Source organism: Pollicipes pollicipes, unplaced genomic scaffold (genome assembly GCF_011947565.3).
Source record: "Pollicipes pollicipes isolate AB1234 unplaced genomic scaffold, Ppol_2.1 Scaffold_2555;HRSCAF=2994_pilon_pilon_pilon, whole genome shotgun sequence".
Lineage (NCBI taxonomy): Eukaryota > Metazoa > Arthropoda > Thecostraca > Pollicipedomorpha > Pollicipedidae > Pollicipes > Pollicipes pollicipes.
Window position 1 is genome coordinate 39,580,574 of NW_023596136.1, and position 15,759 is coordinate 39,596,332.

Here is a 15,759-nt window from a genome sequence, read left to right on the forward strand (position 1 = left end):
CTCAGTGGCTCGGGAACGTCCACTCTGAATTGTGCACGATTGCAGTTAGCACGCATGGAGTCTGGGGGTCGTAGAAACGTTTCCATGAAAGCTGAGAGCCGCGTGACGCCTTTGAGGCAATATCTCGTGCTATTATGCAATAGGTAATGCGAGTGATGGGACAGATGTCATGCTTCAGACCTAAAGGTCTGGTTCAAATACCACATCAGCATACGGACACCGCTTGGCGCCCATTTATTCTCAACTCCATTCACAGTCGTCAGTTTGTTGGGAACGGAGAACTTGGCCTTTTCCTACCTTGACGTCAGGATGGCTGTGGAAAGGTCAGTTAAAGGTGCAGTTGGTGCTCATTGCAAAACATCGCGATCGCCCATCCTGCGAATTGCGGGCCTGGCAAAAGTTCGGTGCGGGGCCTTTATCAGATACTGAAACCCCATGTTGTTGTGTTACCCAATATGCACCGACTGATCAGAACCAAGTCATTCCGAGCGCGGGACATTGCTCAGGACCAAGATTGTCGGGCAGCGTGTACCGCGACCGAGCCCCTGTATTTGCGCCAATGTCCACGTTAAACGCGTTGCGAAACCTAATCGGCATCGAGCCAAAACAACGTCGACCAATACAAACGCACAAGTGCTGTCCGGAGCGGCGGTCACCTCAGGCACCGAGAACTGTCTCCAGCACAGTCCCCGCACGTCTGCTGATTGCTGCGCCCGCGACGTTCCTCCCGAGGGTACAGACTGCTCCACTTTGCCGCTCCGTTTCGACCCCGCGCCTCCAGCGATCGCCGCCCAAACGCACGTGTTTTGCGAAGGAGGTGGAAGTGTCAGCACTTGGCGCCCTAGATGATTGCGCGCCTTGCCCGAGACGCAATTAACCGGCGCCCATCCCGGCGCCTGTCGGCTCAGTACGTCATTGCCTGTAGTGCTCCTCGGCGTCTTTCCGAGGCACAACGCTGGCCTTTTCGGGCGGCTCTCAACGACTGCCGACGGCTGAGTCTGCAACGAATCAAGAATTAATGTCAACTGGCTGCCTGGAGGGCCTCGCCGGGTGCTGAGTCGCGCGGCGATGGATTGGTTGGCGCCATGGCCGCTGGATGGATTGATACCATGTAAGCAAGCACTTACAACAACCTCTAGAGAGGGTGTTACCTTTCTTGGTATGCAATCTTTTTAGGTTCTACACTATTGTTGTACCCACAGCAAACAATCGTACACATTAATGCCACCAAATTACACATTCACTCTTTCCTGTGTTGATCTATATTTTTCCAGATGATATGTATACATTTGTGTGTACATTTTATAATGTTTGGAGCGAGAGCTTCAAAAAACAAAACAAAAAAGGAAGTGGCCTTAACACCAATGTCTGGCAACCGATACCCGGAGCATGCATACAAGCCATTATGAAGACAGTTTCCTTCCAATCCAGCTGCGGCAACTCCTCATCAAACTGTCGGACGAATCACGTGCAGCGAATCGCCTGTCTGCCATTGTGTGTAATTTGGTTCGGTAGATTGGTGGTGCTGTGATAATTTTACCAAGTTTCCGCATTCCTTTGGGATCATTATTGGTGTTACTGCACTCAAATGTGAAATAAAATAAAGGAAAACTGGCGCACTTCCAATTTATATGTTTTGTAAGCTCCTTGCGGAAAAAATGCGTACTGATATGTCCCACCCAAAACGTCGTAATCGGTGAACATGATCAATATAGTGGGCTGGTGCCTCCAAAGTGGTTGCTGATACGCGTAGATAACTCTGAGGCCTTGTATTAATCCCAAAAGCTATAACACGGTTTCTGGCATCATTTGAACGAGAAATAACTGCGGCCAAAATGACAAGCTCAGTCATCATGAAACAATCATCTTGCCATGATTAGGCTTGAAAATTGTGGAGTTCAACGTGACAAATTGGTCATAATATAATTTGCATCCATCCATGTTTAGAGACGGCATCGCCTTGCTGCAAACGGTGTTCAAAAAAGTCTGATGTTACCGCTATCGTCACCAAACACTGAACAAAGAGAGAAGCGGTGATTTACTACAAAGATAATTCAGCTCGCAAACAAATACCTCAAATATCGATAATCAGACAAGCACCGACATTAGATGAAACATTTTGGGGCCATCGATCATCGCATCTAAATAAAATTATTCGTGCAAGCATCCAACGGCGCAAAAGTATCACTTCTCTTGCGGACGCGAACAGAAAACAACCGCCTGAAGCGATTCCATTCTTCCAGAGGGGTGCTCGCCGCCAAATGGCAACGCGTCCGGTCAGGTCCGTGACACCGCCCGAAGCAGGGCGCGTCCAGCCGGTGACGCACTTAAAATCTACTGATTCAGCCCCATTTTTCCGTCACTTAGATGGCTGTCGCCGAACGCTAGCAACGTGCGGCGCGTGCGCGTTCCGCCGCATTGTTTATATCATCTCCGGTGGCGGTGACGATAGCTTAAGTAACCTTTGGTGGAGACTGAGTAATCAACTGGTGTCCTTTTGAGCACGCGAAAATGTGACACTGCAGCCCTTTAGGTAAAGTTCATATTTGGACGGGACAGTGTACAGAATGTCAAATAAGTGGGTGTTAAATGCAGTCGATGAACCGATGCTTGCGGTGATGTCAATTTTGGCACAATCCTGGTAACATGTTCGACAACAGTGTATTGCATTCCACGCCGTTTTTCGAAATGCCGACATTCCCAGCTTGCTCGACGATTGCTGGCACGACCGTGCGCGTCGCATACACTCTTGTCTGCGACATGACCTGCGGATGGTGCGTCGATTAACGCATTGAAATTAACTTCGCGCCAACGCCCGCTCTGGCTGCCAAAATATGGTATTACATCTCCCAAAGCAGTTACAACGGGAAAATCAAGATTGGCCCCTCCTGTGCACGTGCCGCATGGCGCGGGTGTTCGGACATCTGTACCATGCGATTCCCCGTTCAATTATCTGCCGAGGCGTGTAAATTCTTGTTGCTCCGACCGCTGGTTACCGAGATTTGGCCCTGGTTTCCAACACCTGCCCGTCGTCTCTGTCCTGGTTCACATCTCCAAGCCTCCCGTGCAAAACCGACGGGCCAAAAATAGCCCCTCCGGCACGTGCCACTCCTGAGCTCCGGACCACAGCGGCTCGCAAGCTACCTGTGGAAAACTGTCTCATACGCCCACGCGCCACGTCCAAATGCCACCATTCAGCGACCCGCCGTTCGGCCCGGGCACGACGCAGCGCAAAATGGGACAGAAAGATAGACAGGTACACCTTAAGCAACTAGAATACAGACAAGAGTGTCTCACCCGCTTCGCTGGGGGACTGCTGAGGTGAGGTTAAGATAGGACGTCTGTTACTGTCGAAGCAGGTGAGAGGCACTTCTAGCCAAGTTAGCTAGCCAAGTAGCCAAGTTCTTGTTTCATCACTCGGTAGGACACATGTGGAGAAAGACGTGATACGCATACCGGTTTATTCTGTACAATTCACGTGAGAACAAAGCTGAAGGGATGCCACGACAAACGAGCTGTTTGCATACTCTCCCTCTCGTGACGTACGTAACTTTCAGTTGTTCACCGCATAAGCTGTCTATCCTATATACTAAGTCCTCGTTCGCTTTGAAAAAGAAATACCATAATACAACTTAAATCGAATACTTTCGTGAGTTATTTCGAGTAGCAAGCTGCAATTACTACTCACGCGATTCGAATGCTTTTACAGTTTTCACAGCAACGTAATGCATTGCGAATGAATGGAATAAAATAAAATATACACCGCGAAGCGGGCATAAATACATTCCGATTGCTACTATGGCTCACCTTTTCGTTCCCAAGGAGTGAATGAAAAAAAGAAAGAAAAATCGCCTGCCGGCCGTCGGCGATAAAGTACATTGCGTACGATTTCCGATGTTTTACTTAAAATACTCGGCGGTGCTGACTAGGCGATGTGTTAGTGGCATTTCAACGTTGCGAAAAAAGGAACTGTATGAACGGAATAATGTGTGGGATGACAAATAACTGGGTGATAATTGTCCCTGGTGACAGCTTTGGTGACAGCGTATTGCATCTGGTATCGGCTTTTCTAAATGGCAACGTTGCAGGTTTGCATGATGATTACCCGCGTAACAATGCATCGCACAAACTCGTGTTGGCTACATTGATTGCTGGTGTAATATATGTATATAATGTATACTGATTGCTGATTGTGTACTGTGACATAAAACATGAAAACGGTAAAAAACAAATAAACCCATCTTGACCGCTGCCTTGCACCTGACACACGGCGCATGCGGCCTCACGCGAGACGTTTCGAGATTCACCATTTAGTTTTTTATCAGTGTGTTTATATTGCGTCGCTGCGATCCGCGGTTGTCGACATACAGCCACGGTCTCGAACGGCTGCCCGAAGGTACAGGTCACAGCCTTTGTACGTTGACAAAATCTGACACAATGGACTAATTATGGCAAGCGTAATGTCATGGTACATCCTGCAGCGTGTTATTCCGCAGTGTTGCGAGTGATGTCAAAGCACAAACGTGTCAATATACGGCACCAAATAACACAACTTTTGTTGTGTGCGAAGTTGTGCTTTCATATCTGCAACACATTCGCATACGAATGGTTTGATCAGGCTGCATTTGTCTGCAACACTGCAATATCATTGCAATTTTATCTGCCTTATTCAGTTGACATGTATGGTGTCAAATATTCACGTACGAAAAGACCAGTAGCCACCCGGCCACGTGAAACACCATAGCCAATCGGCACGTGAGGTTGTCTAAATTTAGTGATTCTTGAAGTAAAGTAGACATATTTTCTGGCGTTTTTAGCTATTTCTTTTGATCTATGTTTTCTCATGGAAAGGCCGAACTATAAGGTAAGTCGTATTAAGCTGCCATGGTAGGCCATACCTGACCAAAAGTCATACAATATTTAAATGACGCCCTCCGTAAATTGTTATGCAAACGCGAACATAAGTGCACTTACGTCTCCTGCATCTACGAATGGGAATATCAAAATTCCCTTTCTTGTGACTTCCAAAGTGATTGTCTCTGTTCACATGGGCTTTTGGTATGGTCTGCAGAGCAAGGTATAAAGCTGCTAACAGCAACATTTCTTAGATATCGTATGGAGTTAGTGTTGGTCAAGTAACACCATGTCATGCCGCTCTTCAACCATGCGTTCGTTTTAAACGGCGTCATTGTTCAGTACCATCAGGAGCCATGGAGCCGCGTGAAGTCATCACGCGCCAGGAACTACGCTGAAAGCTGCGCCAGAAACGCCACGCGATGAAACTAAGGCCCGTTGGCATCGGAAGCAAGCGCTAAACGTAGCCACAGGCCTTGCCAGGAAGCGCACATCGAATGTTTTTGAACTGTCAAAAAGGTATGCAGTGGTGACGAGGCACACACAGCAGAGGAATGAATGTCATTCCAATAACTATCAGCTCGTTGTTCTGAATATGACTTTGGACAACTTGCGTCAAGCATTCGTGTTGAGTGCATCTCAAGACGCGCGGAAAAAAACGCGCTCCCTTAAACGCCACTTGCCAGTGAAACCAGCGCAAATGCACAGTTGCTCCAGCGCAAATGCATAAGCTAAGTAAACGTGCAGGCCTATGTCGTAAACGGATCGTACACTCGCACTTCAAGTCACTCAGCACCTTACTGGCGTAGCCCGAAGCCCATTATATAAATTGCAAGCAACTAAGACTTGAAATGACTGGAGCTTGATCGCAAAACTAAAATCATAAAACGAGATCGATCGATTGTACCTCTCACGGGATTCCGAGGAAGTCACGGATTGTTCGGTAAACTATCAAGCAAACCAATGGCTGCCGACGGCAACAACTGCAATGGTGCCGGAAATTCGCCGTGCAAAACAACAGCTGCCGGCGACGAGACAAGGGATGACGTCACGGATCGCGGCTCGCGGTCGTCTGATGAGATGTGACGAGAGGAGCAGTAGCCGAGTGGTTTGCGCATCGGACTCCCATGTGAGCGCCCGGGTTCGGTTCCCGGTCGTGCAAGTCCAATTTCCTTACGCTGACGTGCCCGAGGTGGTCGCTGTCACTCCATTAAAGAGTGTGGCGAGGTGCGTCGTACTCATTTTATGTGAAAAAGTCGCTGTTAACACGCAGTTCATGAGCTGATCACGTGCATGATTTGTCTGTTTCGTTGAGTGTACGTGCACAGTGCTCGCTCTAGGTATACCGCGTTAACACACCCCTTACGAAGGAATCTCTCACTACAGCTCATGAGACACCGGAGCCAACCAACAGCTAGCCGTGATGTGGTCTCAAAAGATCTCTTGCTAAGACGCAGACCTCAGCTGACAACCAAAATATCGGGCCTACAAATACAGAACATGCCACTTTTTTATTTTCTTCATGCATTTGGATTGTGAACTTTTCACCATGTCGTAAGGCGTGTGCCTGAAGTGTACTCATAACTTAAATAGCGTTTCCATGGCAGCTTAACATCACGAATATTACCTATTCCAAACTCACCAGCTATTAAGTCTTGGCAAGCCAGTCATAGCCTACCGGCTGTGTTTTCTGCCACACCTTTTTACACCTTTGGCACGTTTACACCAACACCTTTCTACGATGCAAACGTGGCTATTAAATCGTGGAGCACGTTGGTCCTCCTATGCCGGAGACGCATACGCTGTTAACTTTCCGTTGTTACTGTATACAAGCTGCATACGTTGCTACTTATGCGTGCAGCTTATGTAGCCACCTATTTGCCTAACTCCTTGCAACAATGCCCGCGGCGATTGGCATGGTGAATCTGCAGTGAGAGGTCGTTTTAACAGCGTTTCATCAGCGAGGTAGGCATGAGACTACTGACGGGTAGTCAGCCAGTCTGAGTGGTTTAACGAGTTCGCTGCACACGCAGCGGTGAATGTTCGACGCTGTTAACACCTGATGGCGCGCGTTTGCTTCACTTGATGGGCTAATATGTATTAAATGCGTCGAGACCTGTGTCACAGGGTTCATTGAAAGAAACAATAGGTGCATTTTATTGAAATGAACCACCGCAAGCTCTCAAAGAATACGTGATATAGAATGAGCTGCAAAGTTAACTGAACAAATGCCTTCGCAGGTGGTGCATAAAACTAAAACGGATTTTGAAGCTCATGCTTTCGAAATGAGAAACAAACAGACCGATAGAAAAATCCCACGAAATCGACAATTCCTATTGGAAAATCTGAGCTGTTCGGAGAGAACTCCTTGAGTAGACTTTAGATTGAGATTGGACACGTCCAATCGGGGTACGCGCGCGCACAGTTGCATTAACAATGACGCGCACAGTTGAATTAACGATAACGCGCACAGCTGAATTAACGATGACGCGCACAGTTGAATTAATGATGACGCGCACAGTTGAATTAATGATGACGCGCACAGTTGAAGTAACGATGACGCGCACAGTTGAATTAATGATGACGCGCACAGTTGAATTAGCGATGACGCGCACAGTTGAATTAGCGATGACACTTGCCGTGGAAGTATGACCACCGCTGGAAGCCAGCCCTCCATGACGTGGTGTGCCAAGGAGGCGATTAACGAAGACCAACGTATAACAGCCCCGTGTAAAACAGCGCAGAGGCTTGTTTGCTTGTGTCAGCCTACATACCGAGAAGCTTGCGTTCATGAACAGGCCTGTGTGAACCCACTGGGGAGCCATGTTGGTTCCTCGAGGCGGCCCACGTTGGCCCTCGTGGCGGCCCACGTTGGCCCTCGAGCCGGCCAGTAGGGACCGGCGAGACGGCTACTGAGGGTCTGGTGCCGTCGAAGCGGCAGCCAAGTGGGACCGAGTGGCGCCGCTTGTCCCTGCACACACTGCATGCCTAATTTCCCAGAGGGCCACCAGTGGCGGCAGTCGGCTCCGCTATCGACGCTATAGAGGGGTGTTTTCAGCTAGGTGTTGGCGGCGTTCCCCGGCATTGATCGCCCCCTGAATGGTCGCATATCATGCTCGTATTGTGGTGGGAGACCGATGCCGCTCAATGCACGCACGCTCGATGCCGGCAGCGGCCACGTTTGAAGCACCGGGTGTATGTCCGGGATCCGTGGGAAAGTTCGTGAAGCGTTCGCCGCCAAGCACATGTCGCAGAGAGATCCGTGATTGCGCAACAAATGCTAAAGCCATCTAAAACAGAAGAACAACCCACATGTGAGCTGGTCTCGTTATCAGCGATGAAAACACTTTCCGGATTCGTGAATAAGATTGAGTGTTTTCCGAAATAAGCATTTTACTGACAAATTCATAGCACGTTACTAAGTCATTACAGGAAGCGTTCCATATTTTTATCGTTTTTTTAACTGAGATAGCCATTTTAAAGATTATTTGTTGCAGTTCAGAGCCCTCCTCTTTTTAAGACCTAAACCACTCTTGTTTTTTAGCTATACGCCTGTGAAGATCTGCAGACTACGTTCAGGACACTATTTAAGGTCAGCCAGGCAGCCATGACGCCATTAAGCGTCATTGAAATTTTGCCATTATATTAGCCATGAGACAATCAAGACCAAAGCAAATGTCACTGCGGAGTCGTTTTTATCTGGCGTTCGTGAGCATGATTTGCGGATAAAACTGCCGGCGATTGGTTCTCAATCAGTGTTATTCAGGGTACGATGACTAATCAAACAAGGACGCATTGAGGATCGCGTGTAGTAAGCAGAGACATCGTGTTGTCTTCAGTAGCCTTTTCCACATAAAAGAAGTGTCAATAGTTCGAAGTGACCTTATTTCATCATGTCTGGTGCTTGCTTGAATATCTCCAAATGTGGAAGCAACAGTTAGCCAATCCATAACTGCACAGGTCTTAGCATCGACTATGTGCTGTTGGTGGCATGAACAATATAGTGTCGCAGACATCAGCACAATATCGTTTGCTATAAGTGTTCCCAGCAATATGTAATGAATGATGTATTTCTTATCTAGAGCGGCACATCATTGTTTGCCAAATCCAAATGTTTCGCTGCATCCACCTGTGAGGGAAGTGTTGGTAACTGTTTGTCCTTGAAGTTTTGTTAGCAATACAATCTACTTGGTAAGACTGTATTAATAGCCTTTTTCCTCGAAGAAAAACAGAAGAATGAAGTAATAGATGAGTTGGAATTTCGGCAACGTACCTTTATCGAAACAATAGAAGAAGTCTATGTGTTGACTTCGGCTATTGTTTCGATAAATGCATGTTGCCGAAATTCCAACTCATCTATTACTCCATTCTTCTGTTTCTTCTTCGAGGAATAAGGCTATGAATGCTACGTTATCTATGTGAATAATGTTCCTCGCTAATGCACTGAACAACTTAAGTTAAATCTTCTTCATCTGCCGCCATCGGCTACCGGAGGTCAGAAATACATTCTGTACATCAGGCATCCAAATTTCAGCATAGGCGCGAATATGTGCTTGGCATGCTTCTAGTTTCGTTATATCTATTGCAATTAGTGCTACAGTGCGGTACATCCCTTGGTGTGGCTATAAACGATCGAATGCATATGTCACGTCTGCTATGTTAATCGGGCCTAAATTTACGGATGTAACATATTGGGTTGCAAACATGCGTCATTTTGATAACACCGTCGGTAGATGTATGTATGTAACACGTAATCATTCCTTACGATATTGAAAATAGCATTTCATGCTTTTGACATAGAGGCAGTGTTCCACATTTGTATGGGGTTTAGATTTAAAACAGCTATATTTAAGAGCATTCGGTGCAGTTGACACCCTTGCCCTTCTTAAAATCTGAAGCTCTCTAGCTTCTGAGCTCCACGCCGCGAAGATATGCAGGCTTGTTCGTTCTGACTACTTCAAGGTTACCCAGGTATCCATAATGCCATGATAACTTCATTCAAATCCTGCCACTTTACTGGGCATGCGGCGTTCATGGTCATTGAAAATACAGTTGCCGAGTCGTTCGCATTAGGCCTTCGCGAGCACGATTTCCAGATATAATGGCTGTCAATTGGCTCTCAAACAATATTGTGCAAGCTCGCAACATTCTAACACGACTTGTACTTTGCACCCCATAATGCAAAAGGTCAGGCATTCTTCCTAGTTATTACGGAATTAAGACTTGTGATCGATTAACACGCGCCCGGGTGGCCGGCTAGATACCCTTCGCTCGGGTAGGGGTCAATTTGACCCTCTCCTGAGATCTTGCGAACTAAGAAAGCTAGAGACACCAAATTTACAGCGTGTTTTGACCTGTACGTGAGCTCACTTAGATTAAAGTTTGAACTTTCTAGGTCATGACCTTCGGGTCAAATAAGGTCAAACAAGGTCAAACTCCAGGTTGGTCTCCAAAGTGCCCCCAAAACCTACTAGGCAACGGTTTCTAAACAAAGTTCACAAGCCCATTTGGGGTCAGTGACCTAGTTTGGCCTTTTGAAGATCATGGTGTTCAAAATCACACAAGACTGCTCTGAGTTTTGCATTTGAATAAGCGACAAAGATTTCGTTAGGCAGTATGTTCTTAAAACAAAATTTCGACCCGGCCTATCTTGGGTCAGTGACTTGTTCTAACCTCTAAGAAGTCAAAGGAAGATGTATAATGCGGTTCCCGCTGTCAATAAATTCGAAATGAGCACCAGAAGCTATCTCATGCAGCAAGTTTTAGAGTAATAAATCAGGTCGGTTTTGAGCTCGGTCTGACCTTCATACCTGACCTCAGGGCAACGTAATTTGTTCATTCAATATTTATGGTGCCTAGGAAAGCATCTCAGAGATGTGTGGCTTTGTCAAACACCCCGTTGTTATATCTGATTGAGCGATTTCCTAGAAATTGCCTTCGCAGAAACCATGGCCTGACTTTGACCTGCCATAAGTCAGCGACCTTACAAGGTACACCTGAATTTTTATGTTAAACGATTCGCTGTTCAATTGTCTATAGTTCTGCAAAATTTGGCGCGGCTACGCCGAGCCGTTCGGAAACCATTCTGGAAAAACCATCCGGGTGTCAATTTGCCCCCCCCCCCCCACCCGAGCGCGTACTAACTCAAGAAAGAGCGATAACGGAGTATGCAAACACAAGTAATCATCTTACACTCACAAGAACACCACAAAAAAGGGCCAGGACACGAACACATTACAATATTTGGCTCAGCAAATACTTCCAGTCCGTGCTGCCATTTTTCCGGGAGATTGAAGAACTGCAAGTGAGTGTTGTCACAAACGTTTCACGACGCAATCAAATGGAACGCGCGCTGAGGAACATATAAACTAAAAAGAGAAATTACGCCGTCTAGAGCAGTTTTCTGTTTAAAGGTAGACCTATCGTTATAAGTGAGCCTTTTCCATCATATATGTCTGCTGCAATACATTCGAGTGTTGAAAATGTTATTTAATAAATGGTTCGCAAAAATGAACTCGGCGGATGTTCGCACGTACATCAGCTGGATAGTAAGGACTCGTTGCTTGGAATGGCAAACTACAAAGTTCATTGGCGGAAAACTGCTTAAACAACCTGGCGGAGACCGGTCGCCAAGGGGAAAATATAAGGGAACAAAAAGAGAATTTCGTTTGAAGTCACAGTGGCTAAACATTTGTATGAACTTACGTGAAGAATCATCTACATGACGTACGATTCGACGGGGCCTGACTCATCATATGCAGTCTCAACACCCGGGGGTGTTCAAGCAGGGAAAAGCTTTCAGCCATGAATCAATCGCGCGGTTGCCATGCGAGCCGCCACTCAAGCACCGCCTGCTATTCACTGCCGCAACGTCACCATCCCCCGAGACATCCAAGTCGCCGCCGCCCTGAATGCCAACGCCGTTGGAGGCCGCACAGGTCCCCGCGGGCCGGGAGTCGGACCATATTTACCCCCATTAGCAGTGTTCAGGAGCGCTTTCGCGCCGGGCGCCCGGCGCGGTCGGCCTGAAAGAGTCGCCTGTTTGGCGGGCGTGTCGCAGCCTCGAACGGGACGCCGGTGGCGTCTTACACCAGAGCGGTGACAGGCCGCGGCGGGCTCGCTATCGACCCGACGTTAGTGTGCGATGCGATCGGCAGCGTGTTTACCTCGGGTGCTCGTTGCGCTGACCGCGGAGGTGACGACGGCGAGTGATGGCGTTAAGCGCGGCGGTGGGACAGCGTGACAGGTCGTGTCTGCTGCCGTAGCGACGTCTCGACATGGGCCGGACCAGCAAGGGCTGGGAGCAGGCTGGGTGGGCTGCCCACGCGCTTCTCCTGAGAGTTCAGCGCTGGTGCATGATTATGCACGAAAAACTTGCTTCAGAAAGCGGTCGTTCTTCGTTTTACTTGCGGTGTTGCTGCGCCCTTGGAGCTAGCCTGAGGCGATGAGAAGCGACAATGGTGACGCATCCTGGACACCTTAAGCCGAACAGGATGTGGCGGAACTGTGCGCTACTATGCTTGCCATCGCGTGCGGCTTTTGAATGATCGCAGGGACAAAATGTGTCGCGCAAAGACTCTGATGCTGTCATCCGCTTATGCACGCAGTATCTTAAATGAGTTTAAATCCCAAGTTGCGTATTCCTTATGAAAAACGTTGTTCGACTTCATGCACGCCCAGTCCTCAATCATCAACATGTTTTTCTACCGAATCTTCTGGGCACATTTCACAAGAACTCTTTGGAGCTTGTGCAAACAACTCAATAGGATTTAACGATCCATAAATCTGGACGAGATGCACGAAGATGGCAAACAAAGTTAAGATGAGAATGTCATCAGATTAAGTTAAGTCGAGTTCCATTATTCAGTAAACTAAAGATGGTTCATAAAAATGGAACCAACATGTCCAATGTAAATGAAATTGACTTCCCGAGGTTCTTTTCGCCAATTGTATTGCATGTGTGTGTCCTTACGTCAGGGTATACACTGTAGGGCTTGGACTGCTTGTGCCAAAAAGGCTTTGCAACTACAAACAATAGGGATGGGTTTGAGTGGATGGCTTTCTTTTTTCACATACAAACCCGCCGTTTCCAAAACGTGTCAGGTATGGATGAAAATGGAATAGCTATTGACGTCGTTATTAGCTGCTAGAGCAAAGCGAAGATTCTAATGTTTGTGGCCCCTGTAATGGTGATATCATTAACAAGTAACAATTCAGATCCATTGTGCGTCGTGGACGATCGAGATCATGACAGAGGAGCGTATAGTCCAATGATAGCCCAACACATGGTATTAAAGTGTATGAAATCGTATGGAATCCGGGCCATTTGGGAACCTTCGCAAACAAGTTTAATCGATATATTTGGACGTGCGCACTGCGTGCCAGCTTAGAAGGCATATTTTCTCTGCTTTTGTCTTCGCGCGCTCATCCACGAGTCAGGTTGCTTGATGGCTGATTGGTGCACTGGTCAGGCCCCGCATCGTGGGTTAACAAAACCATTGAGGCAGAAACACTCTTGGACTAGGGTGGGGGGTGACCAATTTTTATCGCAAAAAGACCGCATGAGTAAAAAATTATATCGCAAAAAAACCGTATGGGAGTAAAATATTCAATTCACAAAAGATGGAACTCGTAGGCCAGTGAGAGAGGCTCCAGCAAACAAAGACATACATTTTAAATTGGCATGGACGTAGTATCATGAACATGACAAAACTGTTTTTGTTCTTAACATCTTAGGTCATTGAAGTGAAACAGGATGTATTAAAGAATAGTAATTCAATAACAATGTGATGAGCATCAAAAATTATCTAGCACCAATGTTTTGATGCTGCGCTTTGCAGCATCAAAACATGCTGCATTCTTTTACACAAAATGAAGCCAAGGGATTCAGCAACAAAACAACAACAGAAAATTTGACAAGCATAAAACACCCAAACAAAAAGGCCTTGGACTCCTGCACATCAGCACATAACCAAGTCAAACACAGCAGACATACTTCTGGCTTCTGTTAAGATGAGGTCAGGAAAAACAAACATTATGGCACTGTTTGTTACAGAGTACCCATGCTTATTTCCATGCACGTAACTTAATTAAACCCAACCCCGAGAAACCTTGCTTCATCTCATTTCTTTTAGCCTGTTTGTCCCACAGCAACATTTGTGAGCCATTGATTCTTGCACAATTCCTGTTGCCAATACCATGCGATTAACCAGCTTAGCCTAACATAGAGTAGCCCATATGTTGAGCATGATCTCAACTCACCTCACTTAGCTGTTGACAGCAGCATTTGTGATAGCAATATAATGAAGCTTATTTTCGGGTGGTTTGAACTTGTGCTTTTAATTAACCAACTTAACCTAACTTAGAGTAATCCATATTTTGAACATCATCTCAACTCACCTCACCTGTCTGTTGACAGCAGCAGTTGTGATAAAAACATGATAACGCTTGTTTTTGGCTGGTTTCAACTTGTGTTTTTGTTCAGTTCAATTGTGTCAGCATTCTAGAACCAGACAAAGTTGACAGCACACAACAAAACACCACAACTCACTAGGCACGACTAATTCTTATTGTCATAGTTAGCCTTTGTCAAGGGCAATAGCAGGTATGCTTTACATAACAACCTCTCTTCTCCAAATGTAACATAACTGATAGAAGGTCACACCAGTTTTGCTGCTTGCCTTTTCAGCTGTAGTAAAGATATTCATTTATGTTTGTTTACTCATATTAAATGACAAAGTTTGAGATGCTTTGGACATTTTGACATTTTGAATGGAGTAGTCTGACTTTTTGCCACATACCAATATCTACCTCATATTGTAATTACTATGTAGGTTAGAGCACTCCTGTGTTAAAGATATAATACATATCTACAGTACAGTCATTTGCCTAGTTAGAGAACCATGGCTTCCATGGAGAACATCTGGTCAAAGTAGACATGTGGGGCTACTTCAACAAATTTAAGGCAATTAATCAGCCGGATGGAACAAAATAGTTAAATTACATGTCTTGTGGGATCATAATGTGTTTTATGAAAAAGTTTGATGGGCCAAAACAAAACATGGGTAAATCTGGCTACGAATACTGTGGTGAAAGCAGGTAACGCAAGCAATTAATTGCTCCACAGGACACTTACTGGCCTTTTAAGGGCAGGCTTCTCTCTGCTCCCCACACAAAATGTCAGCACCTTTCGCATTTTTGCTGACAGACAGGCTCATCCAGCCCACCCCAACAATATAATATATCGGTCATGCCCGCCAACCTGCAAGATTAAAATGCGAAACAAGTGAGAGGAGGCCCGCATGATAAACAGCTTCAGTTGTTGTTGTTGGTTTAGGGCGCATAGCCTCTTGGGCCCAGGCGTCCATCGTTGAAGTGTTGTCTTAGAAGTTTGGTAGCACAGGTGGTAACTAAGCGCGACAGAGGATAGAAGGAATGTGTCGCACTGGTCAGGAATTTTCGTGCAGGATAGTGGTGTAGCAAGGAGGTGCAGTAAACGGTGTTAGTTTCTAGAAAACTCGGTGTTAAATGTTCAGATACATTAACTGATTAGTGAACTAAAACAAGAGAACAAAAGTCCGGTTTTTTTGCCAGGCTCTTTTTTATCATTTTCTTTTAACCGCAGCTTCCCCACATGATAGACGTTGCAGGTTAGTCATCAGTCAGTCGGCAGTCACAACATTGCCGTTTAACAAAGCATTTACCAGATGGAAATTTCACATATCTGCCATGCCGTGTACTCTAACGCATGCACGCACATTCATCTGTCTTCACCATGCTCGTTCAAACCTCATCCATGTAATCTCCTCTGCTTACGCACACGCCCACGTATCACACATATACACATATTTGCTACACATAATTCCTATACCACTTCCTTGCTTCTCACATTTCTCGAGCATCCAG

The 15,759-nt window shown here is 46.4% G+C and overlaps 1 long non-coding RNA gene across 3 annotated transcripts; it reads right to left on the reverse strand.

Annotated features, from left to right (window-relative positions):
- Positions 1-205: 205 nt before the first annotated feature.
- LOC119103808 (uncharacterized) lies at positions 206-15,368 on the reverse strand. 3 transcript variants are annotated; one of them, XR_005094815.1, is made up of 4 exons: positions 14,990-15,368; positions 14,254-14,356; positions 12,021-12,290; positions 206-998 (listed from the first exon to the last, which is right to left on the reverse strand). It is a non-coding gene; the product is annotated as an uncharacterized LOC119103808 (long non-coding RNA). The 3 variants fall into 3 exon arrangements; XR_005094818.1 differs by lacking the exon at positions 12,021-12,290 and having other exon boundaries at positions 14,259-14,356; XR_005094817.1 differs by lacking the exon at positions 12,021-12,290.
- Between the last annotated feature and the right edge of the window lie 391 nt (positions 15,369-15,759).